Genomic DNA, 6,432 nt, shown 5'->3' on the forward strand with positions numbered 1-6,432 from the left:
TGCAATATATATGTATATCAGTTTGTACATACAATACACAACAAAAGGTACAACTGAGTACATAATACATAACAAAACACTAAACAAACAAACTAATGTACTAATCCTCGTGCGGTGGGGACGGTGGGAGGGGACGTGGAGGCAACGCAGCGAGCTCTCGTAGCTCAACGAGCGTCTGGACCATCCAGTCAATGAGTGCGCCCTGACGTCTGAGGCGCCGGTCGAAGTCCCGAGCCACCTCACGCGCTACCGGAGGTAGGTCAGCGTAAATGTGCTGCGGGTACTGTGGCGGCTCAGGAGCTGGCTGAACTGGTGGTACGTGGACCTCCTCGACCCGGTCCTCCTGCGCCGGATCATCCTGAGCCTGAGCCTGAGCCTGACCCTCAGGCTGATCCTCAGGCTCAGGGATGCCCAGAGCCTGTCGCTGAGCCCGCCGAGCGTCCCGCTGAACATCAGGAGGGGCTAACACCCTAGGCTTCACCTCAATAACAACCGGGATGACCTCCGGCAACGCCTCTGGCTGCCAAATCAGCCCGTCAGCACCCCTGAACCGCAGACCGACATCAAAGGTACGGGTGATCTGCATAGCGGCTACTGACGCGCGGCCCAACCTGGATGACGGGACCGGATCGGACAGCAGCGGATCAAGCTCGGGCACGATCCCTAGCGATCGTGCAATGGCGGTGATAAACGAGCCAGTGTGAAGAAACCCGCGGAGCTGCCGGTGGTATGCAGTAGCAAAGTACTCTGCCAGGATGGCTACTAGATCGCAGGGCTGGCGGCGTAGTAGGCAGTAAAGAAAGAAAAGGTCACTAAGGTTGACCTTCTCCTTGCTGGAACCCCGCGGCACGATAGTCGACGCAATCACCTGGTGCAGGTATCGGTACAAGGGATCTATGATGGTGGTGGCCTTTTGCCAGGATTTCCCAAAGGGAACCCTGGAAATGGCCCTCCAGAAACTAATAAGCGTCTGCCTGTCCATCATCGTAACAGCCTGCGTATATAAATCAGTATCAAGCTCAGGCTCAGTGTACAAACCTGTGTGGACAGCAAACTCCCGCACACTCATCTCAAACTGCTGACCGGCCAGACGGAATGTAACCTCGTGTACCGGAAATAAAGGGTCCTCCACGTAATCCGCCGGATGCGGCGCGTATGTAAACGTAGAGCAAAACTCGACCGTAAGCTCCGGGTACGAGTCCTCCATCGCTAACTCAAATAGGCGCGACCAAGGAGTATCTAGCCCAACTATCTCACGCGCCCGCTCGATCTCCCCCACGTTAGATACCAGCTCCCAGTCTATGCCTACGTGCTCCCCAATCGATATGGTGCGCAACCTAGCGCATCTCCCCCTAGCCCGTGACCCCACCGGAAACTGAAGATACGGACATGCCGGCTCCTCCTCGTCCCCCACCAATCCCTCATCCATATGCTCAATCTCCTCATCGGATAAATCCATCCCTGCACATTGATCAATTAAACAAATATTAATAATTAAACAAATAATAATTAAATAAATAATAATTAAACAAATAATAATAAATAAACAAATAATAATAATTAAACAAATAATTATTAAACAAATAATAATTAACTAATAATAATTAAACAAATAATTTTTAAACAAATAATAATTAACTAATAATAATTAAACAAATAAGAATAATTAAACAAATAATAATAAAATAATAATAATTAAACAAATAATAATAATTAAACAAATAATAATAATTAAACAAATAATAATAAAATAATAATAATTAAACAAATAATAATAATTAAACAAATAATAATAATTAAACAAATAATAATAATTAAACAAATAATTATTAAACAAATAATAATTAACTAATAATAATTAAACAAATAATAATAATTAAACAAATAATAATAATTAAACAAATAATAATAAAATAATAATAATTAAACAAATAATAATAATTAAATAAATAATAATAATTAAACAAATAATAATAATTAAACAAATAATAATAATTAAACAAATATTAATAAACTAATAATAAATAAACAAATTAAAAAAAAATCAACATGAACCAAAGCGCCCCGCTATGGCCTCGGCGCGGCGCTTTGGTTCTTCATTCTGAAGAACAGAACCCAAAGAGACAGCGGATCAAGCTCAAATCAACAACAATCAACCAATAATTTTGAATGAAAAGATACAGGAAAGATTAAGGGGTTTAGATCTAACCTTTATGCGGTGGAAAGCTCAAAAAATCGTCGAAAATCGCTCGAGTGTGTGTGAATCGCACTAGTGTGTGTGTTTGGTTGTTTGGGTGAAGTGGGGGGGAAGATGCCCCGCTTCAGTGTATAACGAGGGTCCAAAGCGCCCCGCTATGGCCATAGCGCGGCGCTTTGGGACCAAAACGCCGCGTTAGGAGCATAGCTGGGCGTTTTAGGGTTTTTTTAAATTTTTTAAAATTGTATTTAATTAACAAACGGGTCAATAAATAGTCTAAATTTGCCGTTTTTTCCTTTATACATCATTTTTTAATATATATGGACTATACGGAAAGTTCCGGATCAAATCGGTTACGTGTGATGTCTTATTCCGTTATCTCGTATCATTTAGGTTTGAAATCACAAGTACTCCTGTGAGAAGCGTTATGTGTATCAGCCGCCTACCGTACATGAACATGACGTATTTTTTCATTAATTGCAGTATTATGATGTATATTGTCATTTCGGGTCGTACAAGTGCGTATTGAATCCGATTGGGTCGTGTCGGTGACATTCGGTTTTTAACGTGATGTAACGCGTATATTGAACAAACACAAACGTGGTTATTATTAAACACATTTAAGATACACAAACACAAACGTGATTATTATTAAACACATTTAAGATACATCGTGAACATATGGGGTTGCATTAAGGTCAGGGGCACGATACGTAAGCATTTCGTACGTGTTGATCTGATCCATGTATAATGTATGCCAGGCTGCTGCGCGCTCTGTTCTGTTCGCTGTCCAGAGTAGGTTTGGGGGAGGCATTGGATAACAACCTCCTAGCTCTACATGTATGAAATGCCCCTTGTCGACGAACACAACCGCAACTACCAGGTGAGGTTCCTCAGCTTCGTTTGGGCCGCCCAGCATAGGGAAAATTGTATCGCTCCCACGAATGTCGAAGGTGTGAACAATCACACCGTATCGTTGGGCAATAAGAAACCCCGTCTCAGGCATCGACATGTAATTTTCGATACCTGCTCGTCCCACCCCCTTGAAATCGATCCGTTTAACCAGCGCATCATAATGTCCTACATTTTCCGGATCGAAAACCTGCCTCCAAAGCGATTCGTTCATACGTAACTCCTTTAGAAGCTGTTCCCGGATCTTCAAATATGAATTTTGTTTCACTCCTAACCCAACAGCCACCGATCTAAATCCACAATGACCATCTGGTTTCACGTCCTTTATTTTAACGATGTATGGATGGATCACTTTGGGAATCTGAGATGCGTAGTTGCAGATCGCTATATCCGTCTTAGGACCGAGCTTGATATTCGGGAAATCAGGGTGTAGGTTGAGCGGTTTGGTATTCTTTCCTCTGCAAGAATCTTCGGCTGATATGTACGAGCTGTGACGGGGAAGATCGTCTGAGGCATCGACCCAAGTTTCTTCTGACGGAATGTAAGAGCTTTGTCTAGCAGCTTCAACCTTTCTTTCTTCCTGCGTTTTCAATGTTGGTCGACCACGAGTTTTCTTCAGAACAGCAGGAGGTTTTTTGTTACTGTTCCCTGGATTGAGGATTTGCTGAAACTTTTCAAAGAAGCTCCTTTTCACTTGAGGGGGTGTTGGATCGATCTGTTTTTTCAATTTTTCAAATTCCGCGTCTACATAAATATCCTCTATTTTATTCCTTGCAGGCTTGAAGTCAAGCTTCTTCCAAAACACGTCTATGTGTGTGATCCGGATTTGCTGACATGTGGATGAAAACAAATTAGGTGGCAAAATCATAACGAGAAAGTTCAAAAATAATAATTACCTTTATTTTCCAACTTTTCCAAACGACAGGCACATGGCAAACCACAGCTGGTAAAAAGTTGGCAACCACAGCTTGCACCGTAGGCTCTCAACCCGTCTTCCTTACGCTTTAGTTCCATACTCAAAAGCTCAATCGCATATATTGAAACCTTTCTGAGAATATATGCAAGCATGGGCTGCTTCTTGTGGTGCGTCATCACTTTTCGGAGGCTTGTTTCAAAGGTACTTCTAATCTCGGCGTATTGTTTAGCAACAACATGATCAACATACAGTACAAGTTTATCCAGTGTGTTGCGATGACTTGGAAAGTGACTTTTTAATGTTGCATGCATGCTCTCAACCCTGTTGGTCGTAGTCTGGTGAAAGTTGATAGTTTGGTTAATCCAGCAAGATACAAACTTTTCACGGTACGGATCCAACCAGGATTTCTTCATATAATCATAAACCTCTAAAATTAAAAAACGTAAATAGTCAGTTTTTGTTATTATATAAAATTTGAACATAATTATGTAAGAAATACTCACGTTCACGATCAGCTTCTTTCAGCTGTGCTTCAAAGTTTTCCAAGTTATACATGTATATTTCCTCGGTCGTAGACTCGCACAATGTCCAAAATGTACGCACGAATTCTTTCCACTCCTTGTCAGAGAATTTCTTCTTGCTGTTCTTATTAATATTTTGTTGAATATGGAACCGACAAAGATACTTATGCGCTTTTGGAAAAACTTGTTCACACGCGTTCATTAGCGCAAAATCCCTGTCTGTTAAAATCACGCGCGGTTCCATACATCCTGCCAGCATAGACTTGATCCTCTGCAACACCCATAGGTAGTTCTCTGACTTCTCGGCGGAAATTACAGCACAAGCAGCCGTAAACGATTTGTTTGTCGACGTCATGCCTACGACCTGAACAAATGGCAGGTTGTACATGTTCGTTTTGTATGTGGCGTCAATCATTAGCACATGCGGGAAGGCACACCACATAGTGAATGATTTTTCGTGAACAAAGAAGACGTCTTCAACTTCGTTCGATATCTCATTCGTGCGCATGTAATAAGTGTAATTTTTTTCGATAAGAATGTTTTCAAGTTTTTGCATCGGAGACTTACCGACATTTTTTTCGGCGTTGATCTTCTGAACAGCGTTGTGTATATCTTTCGGAATAAGCTTTCTAGCCGGATTGTTTTTTGTCAGCGTTCGCCAAATACTTTGGTTGCGAATATCTTGCTCTGCCAACTCCTTAACCAGTTTTTTGTCCTCCGAAGAAAGCCTTCTCGCATACGCGTGACCCTCGAAGTTTTCAATAGGAGTGTGGTTATGCTTCGCCTTCGTCACCTCGATCCTCCAAACACTTCCGGATGATTCCGAAAACCCGATCATCTCGAACGGGCAGCCTATTTTCTTGCTACCCGTTTTCCTCTGTGTAGCTACACTCTTATGCTCCCCACCAAAAGTACATTGAAACCAAATCTTGTAATTCTCTCCTCTTTTATTCGACCTCTTTGTCACAATGAGGTAACCATTGTCTTTTGCCGTGTCTTGTACCCAACGCACCAACTCTTTACGTGACGAAAAGGTCTGCGTTGTATCAAACGAAAATGTAACCGGGTAACAACCTTCCTCGTCAACAGACACATCCTCCGGCTCACCATCGTCACCGAGATTCGAATAGACTTGATGTTCAAAGCTCTGTTCACAACCGTAACTCTGGTTTGGATAACACTCCTGCTGTACAAAGCTTTGCTCGCCACCGTAACCGAAATTCGAATAACCTTGTTGACAACCGTAACTGTCGTTTGGATAACACTCCTGCTGTACAAAGCTATACTCGCCACCGTAATCGAAATTCGAATAACCTTGTTGTGCGTAAGGGTCCTCCACAGGGGTATTCAAATCCAGCTGCACCGTGTTATCACGATAACGAATGCCAGATACAACCTCTGTCTCCCTCAAGTTGGACGACACCGGTTTCTCAAACGAGTCAGAAATAGCGGTCCCCTCGTAAGAATCAGGAACAACCGACTCGTCAGAATAATCACCGAAAAGATAGTTACTGAACCACGACATCGTTTTTTCAAAAAATTTAACTAATAGAGCAAAGAAGATCGACAGAAAACAATTCGAGTGATGAATCTGTTGTCTGGCCAGTGATTTAAAGCCAGAATTTGGGATCGAAGCGCCGCGCTATGGCCAAAGCGCGGCGCTTAGGGTTCACGGGGCGACTGAAACCTAGTAACCTTTATGTCTGTCAGTCTGTCACTCAGTCAGTCATTCGAAACCTCGTATCACCTTTTGTCGCCCTAAGCGCCGCGCTATGGCCAAAGCGGAGCGCTTAGGGGTGTGAAAATTATTTTGGCTGTGTGTGATTAGCATGATCCTTAAACAAATTAAAAATATCGTTCGTTTATCAAACAAAAAATTAGATGAC

This window comes from Helianthus annuus, chromosome 17, assembly GCF_002127325.2.
Source record: "Helianthus annuus cultivar XRQ/B chromosome 17, HanXRQr2.0-SUNRISE, whole genome shotgun sequence".
NCBI classification, from domain to species: Eukaryota; Viridiplantae; Streptophyta; class Magnoliopsida; order Asterales; family Asteraceae; genus Helianthus; species Helianthus annuus.